Consider the following 19,583-nt stretch of genomic DNA (forward strand, 5'->3'; position numbering starts at 1 on the left):
ATAACTTCAAGGAAAATACATTGCAGAGGATAACCAACGAAAACAAGAGTTTGGAAAACAACCTACAAGAAAACAAAGAAGAATAAGCGACAAGCTAGGTCAAGCTAGGACAAGCTAACACAGTAAACCAGGCAGGTAGGGAGCCAACAACTACTTGAACAATTAAAATAAGAACTACAGAGTATTCATCAAAAGACAGAAGATTGAAAATAATATTTGCCTCTTATCTGATGGAAGAGGGACATTTATAATAACCGATACAAAGGAATTGCGCACACATTTGCTAACTGCTAACTAGCGTGCTAAGCAACAAAACAAAGAAGAGCACCATGGATGATGCAACAGTGGGAAAGCCCCTCCCCCTTGCACTTGAATAGAGAACCGCAGTGACGCGTCATAAAACCCAGAAGTAAACTTCTTCCGGTTCCTTTGTCAAAAACCAATGCAATTTCTCCATAGGATTTTGGAAAATAGCTCGAAATAAGGTCTGTGGTTGACACACATTTAAGAGAGGGATCACGTTTTGTTCAGCCGGATAATTTCCACATATCAACCCTACTTTTATAATTTTTGAATCATAAATCTAGTCGCCAGAAGCAAAATGCTAACGCTATGCTATAGACGAACTACAAGCCAATACAGCAGCGGGGTCGCAAGACTTCAACGTCACGCCAACTTAAGATCGTTTCAGCTGACTTGCACTGAAACTGCACTTTGAACACTTTAAATATATTAACATTTTAAACTGTATACCCCGGTTATCTAGGCCCTTTTTGTTTTGTTTCATGTATACCACGTTTAACATTTAATATTTCGAGATTTCTGGATGTATAATATGTAGAATTTTTGACAATAAAGCTGACTTTGACTTTCGCGCGCTTGCATATTTTAACAAAGCTTTTCATTTTAGCCACGCTGAATTTAACTAGAAGTCATGGCTGTGTCAATTACCAGTCTGATATCGTTTTACAAAGATGACAAGAGTGTAGATAGGAGAGAACCACTACAAGTCAGGACACGTAAAACAGTGCAGCTTAGATGAAGGTGTGCTTACCGGTGTTGTCAGGGCTAGCATGAGGGACAAGGTTTATAGTGTCTGTGAGTAGTGATAGCAAGAGTACCGTTAACCTAGAGTTAATTTATTCACATACATTCCCATCAACAAATCCATTTTATGTGTCACATGAAATCTTTATTAGGCAAGGCAAGGCAAGTTTATTTATATAGCACTTTTCAACACAAGGCAATTCAAAGTGCTTTACAAAAAATGAAAGGCATTTAGAAAATGGCATTTAAAATCAGTCATTAAAAAGAAAAGCTAATCAAATCAATATTAAAAGAAAAAATACATGGATAAAAGTTACAGTACAGTCTAAGATACTGTATGAATAGTTCAATTAAAAGCAGCGACAAAAAGAAAAGTCTTCAGCCTGGATTTAAAAGTAGTAAGAGTTGCAGCGGACCTGCAGGTTTCTGGGAGTTTGTTCCAGATATTTGGAGCATAATAACTGAACGCTGCTTCTCCATGTTTAGTTCTGATTCTGGGGACAGAAAGCTGACCAGTCCCTGAAGACCTGAGAGATCTGGATGGTTCATAATTTAGCAGGAGGTCAGAAATGTATTTTGGGCCTAAACCATTCAGTGCTTTATAAACCAGCAGCAGTATTTTGAAATCTATTCTTTGACACACAGGAAGCCAGTGTAAAGACTTCAGAACTGGAGTGATGTGATCCACTTTCTTACGGCCCGTCCACACTATAGCTTCAAAAAAAGCTTGAAGCTGGGCGTGTCTGAAGCTTGGGGATTTTATTCGAGCACCGCGACCAACAACCAATCACATGAATGTCCCGCCCCCGGCATACAAAGCAAAAAACCCCGGGGATTTTATGCGAGCAATATATATATATATATATATATATAAACTCCCCAAACAGGCGAAAACCTACCAGTTTCACCCACTGTCTCTGCCATCTCCCTCCATGCCTGGTTCCTCCGGTTTGTATCCCAGTAAATAGTTCTGGTCGTAAATAACCGGGTGATTTGCTACCGTAATTTCTCGTTTGGAATATGAGGAAATGAACTGCGGTCTGGCTCTCCCAGCTTGCACGCGGTTTGATTGGCTAGCGATTTAACTGTCAGATTTGCATAAACGGGATTTGATTGGCTGACGCTGGCTACTCCGGCGTCTCCGGCTTCAGAAGTTGAACATTGTTCAACTTTTGCAGCCTGAAACGCCAGGAAAGCTCCGCTCTGCTGCCCACAATTCAGTTCGGCAAAAAGCAAGGCAACGTGACGTCACCCCATTCAAAGTGAATGGGCAGACGCGTTGGAAACCGTTTTTGAAGTTGTCGAAGCTGTAGTGTGGACGGGCCGTTAGTGTTAGTGAGGACTCGAGTAGCGGCGTTCTGAATCAGCTGCAGCTTTCTAATACATGTTTTAGTGAGACCTGTGAAGACACCATTGCAGTAGTCCAATCTACTGAAGATAAAAGCATGGACAAGTTTTTCCAAATCCTGCTGTGACATCAGTCTTTTAATCCTAGATATGTTCTTTAGGTGGTAATAAGCTGATTTAGTAACTGTTTTAATGTGACTGTTGATTCTCAGGTCAGAGTCCATGACTACACCTAGATTTCTGGCTTTATCTGTTGTTTTGAACATTGCAGACTGAAGCTCAGCGCTAACTTTTAAACGTCCTGCCTTGGCTCAAAAAACCATTACCTCGGTTTTATCTTTGTTTAATTGGAGAAAGTTCTGACACATCCAGTCATTGATTTGTTCAATGCACTTACTCAGTGTTTGAATTGAAGCAGTCTCCTGGTGAAATGGTTACGTAAATTTGTGTGTCATCCGCATAGCTATGGTAACTTATTTTGTTGTTCTTCATTATCTGAGCCAGTGGTAGCATGTAGACGTTAAAGAGAAGAGGCCCCAAGATTACAAATATTACACACCAGAAAACACAGAACTATCCGTGAAATAAACATACAGTAGGCTATAAACAATTAAAGGGATAATTGGGAAGGCATTACAAATGTAAATATATTTTAAATAATAAAACAATCCCACCACCACAGGTATCTACAGGAGAAGAGGGAATTCTCTCCACAAAATGTGAATGCCCATGTGGAGAATGGAAATGCAGTCATGCGGCTGCATGAGCCATCTTTGCCATCCACAATTTCAGCTGCACTGACTCCCCCTGTCAGTGGAAGAAGCCAAAGGCAGCTAAACGTATGCATTCAGTGGAGGATGTTGCAATGTTGTGGTTGTTAGAGTGTTAGGTTTCCTGTCAGCTCGTCTGTTGGGAAGATATAAAATATTAGTTTCATGGAAGTCACCCCGTCACATATAAGGGCATTAAGACATACAGTACATAGGCTAAAACAAAACATCTAAAGATATAACCTTGCACTTTGATAAGTCTTGTGAACATTTTCACTATTTTGACATTTTTATAGATCAAAATTTAACGAAATAAATACATGGTAGATTAATCCATATTGAAAATAGGTGTCAGCTGCTACACTAATTATAATAGTTATATTTCTTAATGAATTAAGATAAGATATTACTGTATTGATCCCAATTTGGGAAATGTTTGTGTTGCAGCAGCATAACAAGAAAAACAAAATATAAGTTATTATATATACAAAATTATGTGAGGGATGGGATATTAAATTGAATATAAATGTAAAATGTACATGTGATTTTACGTCCAAGAGAAGCTATGGAGCAGAGTTCTCTGCCAGCCAGAGGTGATTTGTTATTAGATCAATATGTCAAACTGATTTCCCTGACTACAATCTTTAGTTGGTGAAACGTTATGCTGTTTGTACTAATTAGACTTATCATATAAGCCACACAGGTTTTAATAGGATTTATTCATTATCTTTACTTAGTGGCGGCTGGTGGAAAATATCTTTGGTGGGGCTATGGAAATGGTGACAAAACCATGTGTGTGTGTGTGTGTGTGTGTGTGTGTCAGTCATACTTGCCAACCCTCCCGATTTTCGCGGGAGACTCCGGCATTTCTCCCGATTTCTGACAAAATCGGATTTACTCACAACTGTTTCCACTCGGACTTTAATAAAGCTACAGCATTGTTTGGTTTCCATGGTAGCGCGTCTCTATAGCAGCGCGCGCAACTCAAAGTCTGAGAGGGTGAGGAAGATGAAAACTGAACAAGAATCGACAACTCGACCCTCTGCTCACTCCTTTCCTGTAAAACACAGGTCCAGCCCACACGCTCCATGGTGCTACAAGCATTGCCCTTACAACTACAATAAGCATGCAAATGTTAATCTATAGCTCCGGCGATCCACTAGCACCGGAGTCTACACCTGCAGACGCAGCCATCCCCTACTGTAGCGTCACCTTGGATACAAGTCTAAACAAGTCACAGACACACAGGCCAGGGCGCTGAAAGGGCGCCCTTTGAGCATCAGATCTGACGACGCTGATTGGCTAAAATTATGTTTCGGCGGCATAGTTTACAGTCAGCTTGTTGGCTGCAGCTGCTCTGGCTGAGGGCTCTTTCTTACCGCCCGGACGAGAGAGGGTAATGATACACGCTGCGGCCAGGGAGGAAACATGTGACTTATCAGTAACTTTAGACATCGTAAAACAATTTTAAACGAGATTTTATTGTAGATTATACATTTTACTGATACCAACTATATAATATTTACCTTGTTCTTTACAAATAAAAAAATTAAAAAAAACATTTTTTGGGGGGAAATATATATTTTTATTTATTTTTTAATGACAATCAAACTAAAATTAAACTATCCAAAAGCATCACATGTACAGAAAGTGATTTGTTTTTATGTACAATATATGTTCCTCCGAGTGACTCTCCTTACTACAGCGAGGAAATATTCCCACACCTCCACACCCAAACTCTCTGGACACCACATATGACCACAATAAAGAAGGCATAGACCTGGCAGTTAGAACAATTAACCAAATCTTCATGAGAACAGCTCATACATCCCAACTGAAGAAATGCAGCAACAAGCCCCCAAAACAAAAAGAAATCAACTGGTTTGATAAAGAATGCCAACAAAAAAGGAAAGAACTTAGGAAAATATCGAACCAAAAACATAGAGATCCTAGCAACGCAGACGTACGCCTCCTTTAGTGCGACATGCTCAAACAATACAAACGTACAATCAAAATCAAGAAGGCTCAGTACACACAAAAAACAACTAACAATAATCGAGGATTCTTTAAACACAAACAGAATCTGGGAAAATTGGAAAAATCTAAATAAAAGTAAACACGATGACCCAGTTATACAGAATGGAGATATCTGGACCGATCACTTCAAACATCTGTATGGTAACATTCCTATCAATTCTGACTCAGAACAAACACAAATAACTGAAAAGCTCAACAAATTAGAATTGGTCATCAAGGACTCCCAGAACCCTTTGGACTTTCTAATTACTGAACAGGAACTGGACAAAAAGTTGATTAACCTAAAACTGGCTATACTCAAACTATTCAATGTGATCCTGATTGTAGGTTACTTTCCTGACAGCTGGAATCGTGGTCTCATAACACCCATTTTTAAAAACGGCGATAAATCTGACCCTAATAACTACAGAGGCATTTGTGTGAACAGTAACCTGGGGAAGGTATTCTGTAGTATTATAAATTCCCGGCTTATAGACTTCCTTACAAAACACAATGTCCTGAGCAAAAGCCAAATTGGATTCTTACCAAATCACCACACATCAGACCACATTTACACCCTACACACCCTAATTGACAAATATGTTAAATCAAAATATTTGCCTGTTTCATTGATTTCCAAAAAGCATTTGACTCGATTTGCCACGTTGGTCTATTCAACAAACTACTTCAAAGCGGTATAGGGGGAAAAACATTTGACCTAATCAAATCTATGTACACAAACAACATGTGCAGCATCAAGATCGGACACAAGAGAACAGCCTTCATTTCTCAAGAACGGGGAGTAAGACAAGGATGCTGTTTATCACCGGCCCTGTTCAAGATCTACATTAACGAACTGGCCACCATCTTAGAACAGTCCACAGCACCTGGGCTCACACTTCACAAAACAGAGATCAAATTCCTGCTGTATGCAGATGATTTAATCCTGTTAAGAAAAGAAGAAGACAAAAGAAGGAATTCAACAGAGTTTAAATATACTCGAAGGTTACTGTCAGACCTGGGCCATGGCAATTAACATAATTTTTTTTTTTTTAAATCCAGATGTCAGGCAAACAACACTGACTTTACAATTGGGACACAGACAATAGAAAATTGTTCAGAAGATCAATTCATCCTATAGAAAATGCTCACAATGAGTTTTGCAAACGCATCCTCCAGGTTCACAGGAGAACAACTAACAACGCCTGCAGAGCGGAATTAGGCACATTTCCATTATTAATACAAATCCAGAAACGATCAATTAAATATTGGCTACATCTAAAAGAAAGTGACCCCCACTCCTACCACCACAAAGCCCTGCAGCATCAAGAGGTGAAGAAGAGTCCCCTCTCTCAGCTGGTCCTGACACTCTGTTCACAAACCGGTTCAAAGTGTGATCTGGGCCAGGCTGAGCCCACATCTATTAGAGTCAACCAAATTATAACAAAACACACACAAAACTACCTCACTTATTGGAACACTAAATCCCAAACACAAAGTAAAATGCAATGCTATCTGGCCCTAAAGAGACAGTACACTGTGGCAGCCTACCTGACCACAGTGACTGATGTTAAACACAGGAAGTTGTTGACAAAGTACAGACTGAGTGCTCACAGCCTGGCCATAGAAACAGGCAGGTACAAGAAAACATGGCTGCCAAAAAAGGAGCGATCATGCCAACAGTGTGGAGGAACTGCTGTGGAGACAGAGCAGCACTTCCTCACACAATGCCCAACTTTTCAACCTGTACGGAAACAATTCTTCCCAAAACTCAATCATAAGCATCCTGAATTATTTAAAAATAAAAATGAAAAACAAAAAATACTTCTCGGGGAATATAAAGAGAGCTGCATTGTGGCAGGACAGTTTGTCTCTGCCTGCCACAGTCTGAGGGAACCGGAATGAGCAGATACACCAGGTCTCACATCTTAAGTATATATATCATATTCTATTTTGTATTCATGTATTATATGAATGAAATGAATCTGTATTCCTTGTAAAAAAAATAATAATAACTGTTTATCTGTTTATTTGTGTGTATTTGTATAGATGTTACAACTATACATAGCTTTGGCAATACTGTATGTAAATATGGTCATGCTAATAAAGCTTTTGAATTGAATTGAATTGAAAATAAGAGAAGTGAGAAGCAGCCAGAGACTGCAGACTATGACATAAGAAGTAGGTTTCGGAAACGTAATGAGTTAGCTTGGTAGAGAGAATGTTTGTATCACTCCACATTACTCCTGCCGTTGAAACAGGCATTTTCTTTGGATATAGTAGCTGTAAATATGTTTGGTGAAAGCTTACAATGTGAAAGGTAAGAAAGAAAGTTGCAATGCACTGACCTTGACAACGTGGGATGCAGTAAAGAGTTATTAGTCACGGTTAAGACTGTAGCACCTTTCTGATGGTTTTATTACCTTTTTAAGTAAAGGTGCAACTCAAGTGCTAAGCTCTTCCCAGAGGCTGACATAATTCTGAGGCTTATAACCCCAATAAACGTTAATGTTGTGTTGTTGGACAGCATTATGCACACAGCATTTACTTCTTAATGATAAGTTCAAGCAAATAACTCTTCAATTTCATTTATACCATAACAGTATTTGTAAATAAACTTATCAGTGAAACTTTTATATTTAATCATGCTCTATTATATAACAGTGCAGATGCAGATGTGAATAATTTTAGGTAGAGCAGCTTGGACTATTTTGGAAGTAGTAAATTAATAAAACTGTTTTCCTCTTGCGACTGCCACTGAAGGAATTAAGTTGATGAAGCAAAAGAGCAAACATCTATTTTAAGAACTTTCTCTTATTTCAAGAATGAAATTTTAATTGGATTGAAAAGGAGAATCAGTTCAACCATTTCCTTTGACCCCGCCTCCCAAATGCTCTCTCAGGCTCATTCACGTGAAGCACGGATAAGACTCTGGATTTGACATGATGATTTACATAGGGTTGTTTAAATGTTTCTTCTGAGAAGTTGATTTACCTAAAACAAAATATTATTCCCACTGTAAGTCTATGGGAAAAAACAGTTTTTTCGACCCTTTGGCTGCATGACGTTATGATTCCATGGTTTTGCCCCTATTTCAAATTGGCTTTAAAGCTTGGCGCTGTTCCCTTAGGCTTGGCATAATATCCTTATGTGAAATATGATTTTGAGCATATCAGCATGCCAATGTCAACATTTCAAAGCTCTGCTGTGCTTAACCTCACAGAGCTGCTGGCATGGCTGACATTTTTCACATTGTGAATACAGTCTCTTCATTTACTTGTACTCTCCATTAGAATACTGTTAGTTTTCTTTTGATTTTGACTTTCTCTTACTTCTCATACAGTAGGAAGCATTTATCCCTGTCCTTACAATCCTTCCAAATGTGTCATTATCGCAGAACATGGCGTGAAAAACAAGAACGGCCTTTTAGTTTGAAACTGCTTTTCAGGCAACATGCATGAGTAGTTTTTGTACGACAAACACATAAATAAATAACAGGATTTAAAAGGTTTTGATTGTGCACTGGTCAGACTGTAATGGGCTGTGTTATCGATGGACTTGGTAGAATTTCAATACCGAAAAATGTCAACACATTCAGAGCTTTTCTGAGATCTTTGTACACCAACAGAAATCAACATTCTCGAATATTGGATGGTTGATGCATAAAGGGAAATCCATTCTCTGTTTCTGACCCATCGAAAGAGCAGTGGGCTGCCATTTTCCAGCACCAAGGGACCAACTCATTTCTGAGGCCAGCATCTTGGTCAAGACCAATAACACCTACCAAGCCTGTCTTTTTTTATTTTTTTGGTCTCAGAGGAAATTGGAGCAACTGGAGAAAAAACCTACGCAGAAAAAAGTAGCACATTTCAAACAGAAAGTTTCCCTTCTTAGATCTTAGGACCAACTTGTGGTGTACAAAAGAGGACATAAAACAGTACAGCCTGATGATAAAACCGAACAGACCACATGAGGGGTATAAATGGCTGACGTAAATGTGCATTCACTGTGATACCATTTTTATATTCCAGAAGAAAGTGTTCTTTTTCAGATGCATGTTGTGTACGAGGCATGAGGCATATGTTGTGTGCAGCTGGTGGTACTCTAGGGGGTTTGTCTCCGCCTTATGTACAACATGCTCTCTGCCCAATACAAATGAGGCAGCTGCAGATTCACCTCCGTATACAAGACCATGGTAGGCTAACCGCTCACAGATATCATGGCTGTCTCATCCATGTTCCCTACCAAGAACGTGTCGGCAGTGCCAGCATGGGTCATGTTTGTTTGGATAGCAGTTTGGCCTGAGTGATAGATGAATTATGAGCAATTATGAATATACATGACAAGAGAGATTATCATGATTATAAGGCCACATAAATGTGGATTTATTCGTAAACAGAGCACTGTAGAAGATTTAAGGAATAGCCAACGTTTCCACTTTCAAGGTTAATATTTGCAGGGACAATACTGATTATTTTAACGAGAACTGGATGTTTGAGGAGCTTCACATCAACCGACACCACGTGCTGCACTCGGCATGACATTATCCCTGGCCTTCTTCATATCATAATGTCACAAGACACATTTCCTAAAATAAGCTAATTTGAGCAGTGGGAAGAATTTTTTTGGCTGCATTATCATTTTATTGAATGCCATTTAAACCTCTGAGAGGAGTGCTGAATCAGAGGGGCGGGACTTGGCAATGTGGTAAAAGAGAAATTCCATTTGAGGAGGAGTGTTTCATTTCTATTTCTTTATTAGGGCACAGAGCAGCAGCGCTACATAAACACACTCGGCTTCAAATTCTTTTAAATGCACATGCGCACGCAAATGCAGTGTGTTTGTTAATTGCTCAGGCCGGCCAAAAATATTGTGTCACTGAGGCCAGCTAACTTGAATTGGCTCATCATTTGGAGGAATTGTTAAAGACCCAGACTTCATTCCAGCTCACTTACACTGTTTGACAGAATGCTGGTAGTTTATTCCCATGTGGGAGGGATTGAGATGACAAGTGTGTGCTTTCAGTTTGCCTCCATTTTATTTCGGTTTAGAGAACATTTTCAAACACAGGCTGATGTTTTATGACAGCAACACTCCAGCCAAACAAATATCAGCATTAATAGATGAGAATATGCAAAGCAGGCAGTTAAAAGGGAATAGAACAACAGTATGAATTTACACATAAGGTTTATCTGTTAACAGTAGAAACTGAAAGTAGTTTCCCGTTCATATTTATGTCTGGTCTTACACATTTTTATATTGCATTCCTCCCACTACATGTCAGGGGTTCCCTTGGTCAACGCAGCAGAGTAATTAGCACATTTGTCTCATGCTTGAGGTGTTTTGTCTATGTTTTGACTCAGGCTTGCTTCTAATCTCCCGCAAAGCTGCTTTGGATCTCGTGTTTTGATTTTATCTTGAGCTGCTTTTGTTTACTTTCACAGAACCACCAGAATGGCTTCTCTGCTTTATTTAAAGTCACATATACTTTATCCTGTGCTTTGTATTGCGAATTCCTCACTGACAGAAGCAAGGATATGGGCTTAGCGTTGTTAAACCGCTCATCTATAAACATGGCGCAAAACTAAATATGATTCCATTAGACATGGCAATGTTTTTCCGACAACAACAAAGAATTCCACTGCTTGCATGCAGTGCCTGTACAAATGTGAGTCTGAGCAGGTTGGCACTCTAGGTTTAATCTGAATGGATCTACAGGGTGAACCGAAGCAAATGTACATTTGTTCTATCTGTGTTGAGCTCAAACTAATGTTCCAGACAGTCTGACAATGAACATGACTTACAGTGTGCAGAAACTCATTGCCTGTGGCAGCTCACACCCACAGACAACTGGAAGTCGTAGCAAGCAGGTCCCTAGAAATGTTGTGTAAAAATCATTTTCTGGGAGGTTGAGCTGCATACAAACTTTGGGATTAGACCTATAGTCTGGAAGTGAACTAATTGAATCCTCTCAATTTCACTCTTGCGTGGGCTATCACAAAGCCCTTAAAAGTATCTCCATGTTTCCCTTGTTTCAACCTTTCACATCCTTTGCTGTATTCAGCGTAAGGTGTTTTAGAGGGCAACTCAGGGAAAAGCTAGCTGATAAATGTGATAATTGGTACAGAGCGAGACTTTTGGGACACTGTTCTGTTTTCCCCTCTGCATCAATAATGCACATCCAAAATTGAAACTCACTCAGCCTGAACTGGAAAATGAGTTTGTAATCTAATGTCTGTTGGGTACAAGGTTACTTTCCAGTGGCTCAAAAGCTATATGAAAGTGAAATAGAACATGACTCTTCCGTTGCTGCTGCTAATCCACCTCTTAGTATGCGTGGAGCAGGGCTTCGTGATGATTACACAGAGCAGTAACCACAGGAAATCAAATCTCCACTTTATGAAGCAGGGGTAGAAGTTTGGCGCCCCATCGGTGCCCATATCCTGATGGACACTGTAAAAACGAATACTATCAGCTGCACAGGTTCAAGGCTGCAAGTGTTACTTTAGAAATACATTTTTGTGGTTTCAGTTTGTTTACTTCCACTATTACAAGAGTGCTGAACTGAGATGATGGACAACTGAAAGTGCATTACTCATTCCTAATGGAGAAAAGAACAAGTGGATAGGGCAATACAAAAGCAAAAAGGGAAAAGAGCTGCTTACATTTCAGTGCTCACTGGTAAATCAATCATTGGTGCTTGTAAATCGAGTAACCAAGAAAGATGTTGGTAAAGAATGAACTATAGATTACAGTGACATGGGAAACACATTTGTATTGTCAGCTTTCATCTGTGCAAGTTCACTGATGTAAGAAAATGTCACAAAATAACATTTTGGTCAAACAGATGTTAATTTGTTTTTGGTATTTTGTTATCAACTCTCAAACACTTTCAATAGTTTAATACTTATAATCTTTAAGATTATAGTCCTGGTTGATTGTACAACATCTGTGGTTACTTCCAAATCAGAGTCATCAATCAGTTTAAAGTAAATGTACAATACCGGGTTACATTGAACTGCAAAAAAGGTATGTTACCACCAGTGTTGGGGAAGTTACTTTTAAAAAGTAGTGTTTGCTCGTTACTCGTTACTTCTTTAAAAAAGTAATCCCTTACTTTACTTAGTTACCCTCCAAGGAAAGTAACCTTTTACGTTACTCGTTACTTTTACGTTACTTTTATGTTGCTCGACTTTGGGCAGAACCCCATCTCTGTTCCTAAATGTTTAGGCTTACATAAAGTTCTACTATGGAGGACATAAAATATATTTATTTTGTGCTCTTTATTATAAAAAAAATGCCACAGAGCACTTAACAAAACATTGGGCTATAAGCGTCACAACCACTAAATAATATCAAACAATATCAATATAAAATCATAATCATTAAACAGGCTAGCCCCAAAATAGGTGCAAAGCTAGTGTAAATCATATCAATAGGCTCCTTAGGAACAACATGATGAAAACCTCAAAATGGCTCATGTGTCTCAAAATAAAACATGCCTCATGTAAATCCAACAGAAAAATAATAACTTAAAAATGTCTTGATATCAATGGCTTGTGTAAATAAAATAAATGGCATAATACAGCTTGGAAGCAAAGACAGTTTAGCCAAAAATAAAATCGAGAAAAACTTAAAGCAGGACTGGCCTCCGAATTAAAAGGCTATGTTCACTGAATATGCTGGCCCTTCTTCACGGTATGATAATATCATCATTTCCCCGGGGATCTTGAGCTACTAGCTTCATGCTAGCATGTTTTCCTTTCAAATGCTTGGTGAGGTTGGCAGTTGAGTTAACGGCAGTGGACAAAAGTTTCTGGCCAGGGCACAACGTACACCTTACACTCACATTTGTCCCCTTAGTTTCAACAAGTTCGAAGTAATGGGAATACCTCCATCCCTCGAATGTTAGCGTTGGCTGCGCCTGCTTCTCGCTTGCCATCACTGCTCTTCAGTCTTCATGCCACCACCAGCGGCCAGCCTCGATCACGTACAGTGTGGAATGAGAGCTCGTGCCTGCGTAAGCACGCAGCTGAGTAGGCAGTGTGTCACACTGTCACTCGTCCCTGGGAAAAGTAACGTTCCGGCGAATTGAAAAAGAAACTACGTTACGTTACCAAATGTTCCGTAGTAGCGCGTTACACTACTTTTTACCCGGAAAAAGTAGTTACGTTACTGGTTACCACTCTTAGAATATGACGTCTAAAACAATAAAAAGTCGGTCTATTCATGGGCTCTAGGTGGTTTCAAGCAAAAATACCTTAAGGTGTGGAAGTAGATTCGAAAACACATTGGGTGAGACGTTTTTGGCGCAATGGCCACAATTGGTGTTGACAATACACGTACACGCATAACAAAAGGAAAAGATGCAGATAAGTAATTAATACATAACAGTGATATGTATTAATTACTTATTTATAGTGTGGTCTGCCCATAGGGACGCTAGGGGCGCCGCCCCCCCCCCCCCCACCCCTCTTCCCACATGTTTGATTGTCATTAAAAATTAAAAATAAATAAAAAAATATATTTCCCAAAAATATATTTTTATTTTTTATTTTTTTATTTTTAAAGAACAAGGTAAATATTATATAGTTGATATCAGTAAAATGTATAATCTACAATAAAATCTCGTTTAAAATTGTTTTACGATGTCTAAATTTACTGATAAGTCACATGTTTCCTGCCTGGCCGCAGCGTGTATCATTACCCTCTCTCGTCTGGACGGTAGAAAGGAGCCCTCAGCCAGAGCAGCTGCAGCCAACAAGCTGACTGTTGCTATCTCTAAACTATGCCGCCGAAACATAATTTCAGCCAATCAGCGTCGTCAGATCTGATGCTCAAAGGGCGCCCTTTCAGCGCCCTGGCCTGTGTCTCTGTGAGTTGTTTAGACTCGTATCCAAGGTGACGCTACAATAGGGGATGGCTGCGTCTGCAGGTGTAGACTCCGGTGCTAGTGGATCGCTGGAGCTGTAGATTAACCTTTGCATGCTTATTGTAGTTGAAAGGGCAATGCCTGTAGCACCATGGAGCATATGTGGGCTGGACCTGTATTTTACAGGAAAGGAGTGATCAGAGGGTCGAGTTGTCGATTCTTGTTCAGTTTTCATCTTCCTCACCCTCTCAGACTTTGAGTTGCGCGCTGCTAAAGAGACGTGTGGAAACCAAACAATGGTGTAGCTGTATTAAAGTCTGAGTGGAAACAGTCGTGAGTAAATCTGATTGTGTCAGAAAACGGGAGAAATGCGGGAGTCTACCGCGAAAATCGGGAGGGTTGGCAAGTATGACACACACACACACACACACACACACACACACACCACACACACACACACACACACACACACACACACACACACACACACACACACACACACACACACACACACACACAATGTTCGTATTTAGTCTCCTGATTTTAAATGCCCTAGTATGGTTTTGTCACCATTTCCATAGCCCCACCAAAAATATTTTCCACCAGCCGCCATTGCATATCACTGAGCTACAAAAACAACAAAATGACTCAAGGTCAGCCATCTTAGCCAGAGGAAGTCTATCATGTGCATATTATTTGGTTCCAAACATTTAGAAGCCAGGGGGAGCCTGAAAAGCCTATTGGGGGTACAGTAGGTCCCCAGTAAGCAACTTAAATTGAAAGCAACTAGGCACCATCTGGAAACGCAGGATTCATTTTCCCTTTTTTCATGGAACACAGCCAAACCAATTGTTGACTGAGAAAATTGCTAACACACTTTTTCATCATCACTGTTTTCAAACACAAGAAACTTTAAACTACTGATCAAATGATGAAATGCATGCTTGGGCCTTACCTTCCTGTAAATCACTTGTTCACTGGCGTACAATTTGAATCTCATCCCACACTGGAGGTAAACTCAACCAATAACAATGAGAAAGTAAATTATGAAATGCAAATACATAGAAAGGCTATTGCTAAAAATGTATAGGGATCCAATGCTGCCGTGTAAAAGCAAAAGACATAGCAAAGAAAAGGACAAGAGGGAACAAACTAAAGTAATAGGTGAAGAGTGTGAATGTTCTAGCAGTCCAAGTTACAGACGTACTACTGGCCTGAGGGCTATTTTCAACTCCAGAACAGACCCAGTTGATGCATTACAGTGAAGCCTGTCATAAGTGCACTGTATTGGCCTGTGTGTCTCACTGATGGGCCTTTGTTGCATGTGCCATATAGCTCCAGAGCGGCAGTCTTGAAAAGCGCTCCGAGCTCCAGGCTCACTACATTCCCTCCCTGTTCTGAAAGCCTGACAGTCCTATTAGAACTGAATGAGGAGGAATTTGCCTTACCTTGGCAAAACATCTCTCATAGCCTCTGACAGCTATGGCAGCTTGTCATGGCAGCTTGCTGATGAGAACTCTGCAAACCCCCTACTCCACCGCTGCCATCACAAGCCCTCCTGCTCCTCCTCTTCAGTCCCTCATGTGGAGCACTTGAAATGCCAAATTCTCTTTACGATTAGAACAACAAAATGGCAAAATAGAAAGCAAGCATCTCTTGCTGCGAGGAAGAAAGAGAGAACTGGATCCACCATGGAACTGGGTGAGTGACAGGAAGAATTTGAAACGCACACAAGGCAATTTAGAAATGTATATTCAATCTCCCTCCTTGTGGAAACCCAAACTACACTCCTGGCATCTCATTTTTCTGCCTGACACACCATGTAAAATTGATCAATACAAAGGTGTCACCTACAGCCGACAGGAGAGGAGAGACAGGACGACAGGTTACTCCATGCACAAAGATTTAGTGAAGCCTGCAGTTATTGTTTACCAGTGTTATTTTCAGCTGCACTTTACTAGATTCAAAGGCTTTCTTAAAGAGTGTGTTTGGCTCATATGGTTCAGTGTTTATTTCAAGGAAAGATCATACAGTTATCAATGCCAATCCCACAGGAAGACTGTGTAACAGGAGTGCACTTAGACTTTCAATGTTTCAAACAAAAACACCCATGACGCCTGTGGCATACAGGAAACTTCTATGGCAAAGTGACATCTCCCCCTACCTTAAAATAATGTGTTTTCTTCTGAAGATGCAAATGCGCAGTTGGCCATGAGGAGTTACACTTTCACAGCTTTCAAACTTGAGTAGCAAACATGCAGATAGTTGATGAATCACCAGGAAGAGAAACACAAGAAAGAGATTGCAGAGTATGAATGGTTGGTGGCCATCTGGCAGTGTAAAGCAAGTGCCCCCCCCTCTCCCCAGCCTGTCGATTGGGACCAGTGGAGGCAGGAATCAGTCAGATGAAACTGATGCGGACATCAGGTGGAGGATCCACTAACAGCTCGTCTCGCCTGAGCTCCCTTTGACTGCTGGTGCACTCCGATACGCCGCCTTGCCTCTGCAAGACAGTTCTATTCCTCCACCATCCTAAAGGCGTTCAGCAGTGACTAAACACTCCCAAATGACCTTATCAATTGTTTTATTATTTCAGCCGTGGATGGGGTGTTGGTAGACAAGGTGGCAGAAACACATTTTCAGCTTGGAGATTTAGTGAGAATCCCACCTGGGGGATTGGTTCGCTGTGATTATGCAAAACCTTTAGACACCTCTATGACTCAAAAGAAAGTGAACAAGGGATGCTTTGATCACGCTGCTGAGGTTACCTTGATTTCAAGGTCGTTCTTTACATCCATATTCTTCCTTTTTCTTTAACATTCCAGGCTTGTAGGCACCAGCTATACTGAATGATAATTTTTAAAGTGCGTTCACTTTGATGGCAGACACCTACAGAAGTGTGTACATGAGGATTTATTTATGTCACACAGAACAGCCACAGCTCAAACACATTGGGATATAAGGATTAGCATTGTGTTAGCAAGACTGCTAGCTAACAGGTGTTGGATGCCTTTGGTTAGTGAATCACTGTACATCTAGATCAGGTTTAATACAATGGTCTAGAGCAGGGGTGCCCACACTTTTTTGGCTGGTGAGCTACTTTTGAAATGAGCAGCTAACCGAGGTCTACCAACCAAAAATAAAATCCCAAATTGCAAGGGTTGCTGAATAACACGTTTTATTTTTACATGGGATAACTACAATAGGGCTGCAACAAACGACTAATTTGATTATCGATTAATCTATAGATTAATGAAACGATTAAACGACTATTCGGACTACTACTGTGTGCCTTGCGCAATTTCTCAAACGCTCTTATTTAGCCATCAACTTTTAGATTTAGTTTGAGGTTGTTTTAGGCATGTGGAAACTAACAATGAAGACAATAAAGATGAATACTTGATTCAAAAATACATATATTATTAAATTAACTTAACAAATTGTGAACAAAATTAACATTGCTTTTTATTTGAATTAAATAAATAATATTTCACATCAAAAGAAACAACAATGTTTTAACAAATCTTATTAGATAATCTGATGACAGAACTGGAAACAGAATAGCTGAAACTTTAACAAAATAAATAACTCAGTTACCTCTAATCATTAACCCATGTTTGTATAATGTAGTTAACTCCGTGTGTTGCTGCTAGCATACATAACACCTGACGTGGAAACGTTACTCGTGGATGGGGCAGGGCTACAGAGCTACTAGAAAGACAGTCGAACCCGGTGCATTCCTCCGTCTGAATGTGGTGCACTTTTGCTAAATGTTTAGACAAATTGCTCGTGTTACCGCCCTTACATGCTAAACACTTTTGGTGACGAGCATTGTCCACCTCAAGACGGGTAACATGTAACCACACCTTGGAGCGCTTCTCTCCACCATCTCCTCCGTGTGTTGCTGCATGGAGCAGATGCGTGTGTGTAAACTGCCCCGCCCCCTTGCAAACAGACGGGGGAGAGAGAGATCTCTTCTGGATTGGAAAGATAGAAAATACACCGACCATAGACGCATTTGTTTGTCTTTTTGCATGTTAGAAACGAGTTGGCGACACTAAGACTAAGAGATAATGTTTGTGTAGCAATAATACATGACCTTTCTCTTTCTCAACTCGCTACTCGGAGGGAAGTCGCTGTCATATGCCTTGTGAACACTCCGATAATGCCTCTCCACGTTACCTTTCTTTGGCAGAGCGACGCTTGCTTTACAAATAAGGCAAATAACCTTTGAATGTGACATCACAAAAAAAGATTCTCCCTCCCATTCTGTGTGGAAGTGGTATGTCTTTAGCTTTTTGCTCGTTCCCGCACTCATTTTGTTGTTTGTCTCTCCCGGCACTTGACTGATTTTGTATCGCTTTGCATTCTGGGTTAACAGACTGGAAAGCAATAGGTCGCTTTTTCTGTCAATCAAGTCAACTCCTGAATTAAGTGGCAGGGAGGCCAAGGGAGGAGGGATCAAAACCTGTTTTGTCTATTTTAACGGAGCTGGATTTTTTTTAATTTATGAATGACTCGCGATCTACCAGCATTGCCCCCGCGGTCGACCGGTCGACCGCGGTCGACGTACTGGGCACCTCTGGTCTAGAGGCTAACTGTGTATTTAAAATGGGAAAAAGACATGGGACATGATCTTCAAATGAAAGCTCATATATACCAAGCTGCCCTTCAACCCCTTCAACCATTTGTTGAATAAAGGTATTCTGATTCTGTTTCTGCTTGTTGGCCTCAGTTATATGACTTACAGTATTTCTTGGATTGGTCCTAAATGTTATTAGTAAGCCCCAATTGCAAAAATACCTTCTCCATGTTATTTATTGTTAAATGTGGATTCAAAAGATATGTATTTCATTGATCTCTCTCTTTCATATAATAAAAGGTGTGCTTAACATTGAATTGTGTAATCTTGTACAACCTCACGAGTTGCAAGTGTGTGCAAAATAAATACATCTAGGTGTCAAGTTTTGTTACCGGAGATTTGCAAAACTAAATATCACAATAGTTACATTTTTGGACTAAAGGAGCTAATGTGCTCTAGAGCTGCTATGCCATGCAATGGAAAATAAGTGGGAGTAATAAAGCTGGAAATTGTTTATGCATTCCTTATTTCATGTTAAAATTTGACCAGTCAGGCCATGTCAAGTTTATCTGTAAAACACCATTAACACAAATAGAGTCTCAATGGGCTTCAAAATATATCATATACATTGATTCCTGACCCGTTCAAAGCTCCTTTACACAAAGAAAAGGAAGGCAATGGCAAAATTACAGAGTTTTAACAATATGAAGTTCAACATATTCTTGAAATTAATTTCTACATCATATGACCATGCATGCAAACACTTATGAACAGCACGTTTGGTTCTGTAAACTACCAATTTTTTACTTCTACAACCGTCTGTCACATACTTAAACACATACAAATACACACATACCTCCCAACACAAAGTTTCCATACATAGTCTGCTTGCATTGAAATAAATCATTAAACAAAATAGCTACTCCGAACCCCATTCTTATGCAGTCTT

Source organism: Notothenia rossii (assembly GCF_949606895.1).
Source record: "Notothenia rossii genome assembly, chromosome: 1".
NCBI classification, from domain to species: Eukaryota; Metazoa; Chordata; class Actinopteri; order Perciformes; family Nototheniidae; genus Notothenia; species Notothenia rossii.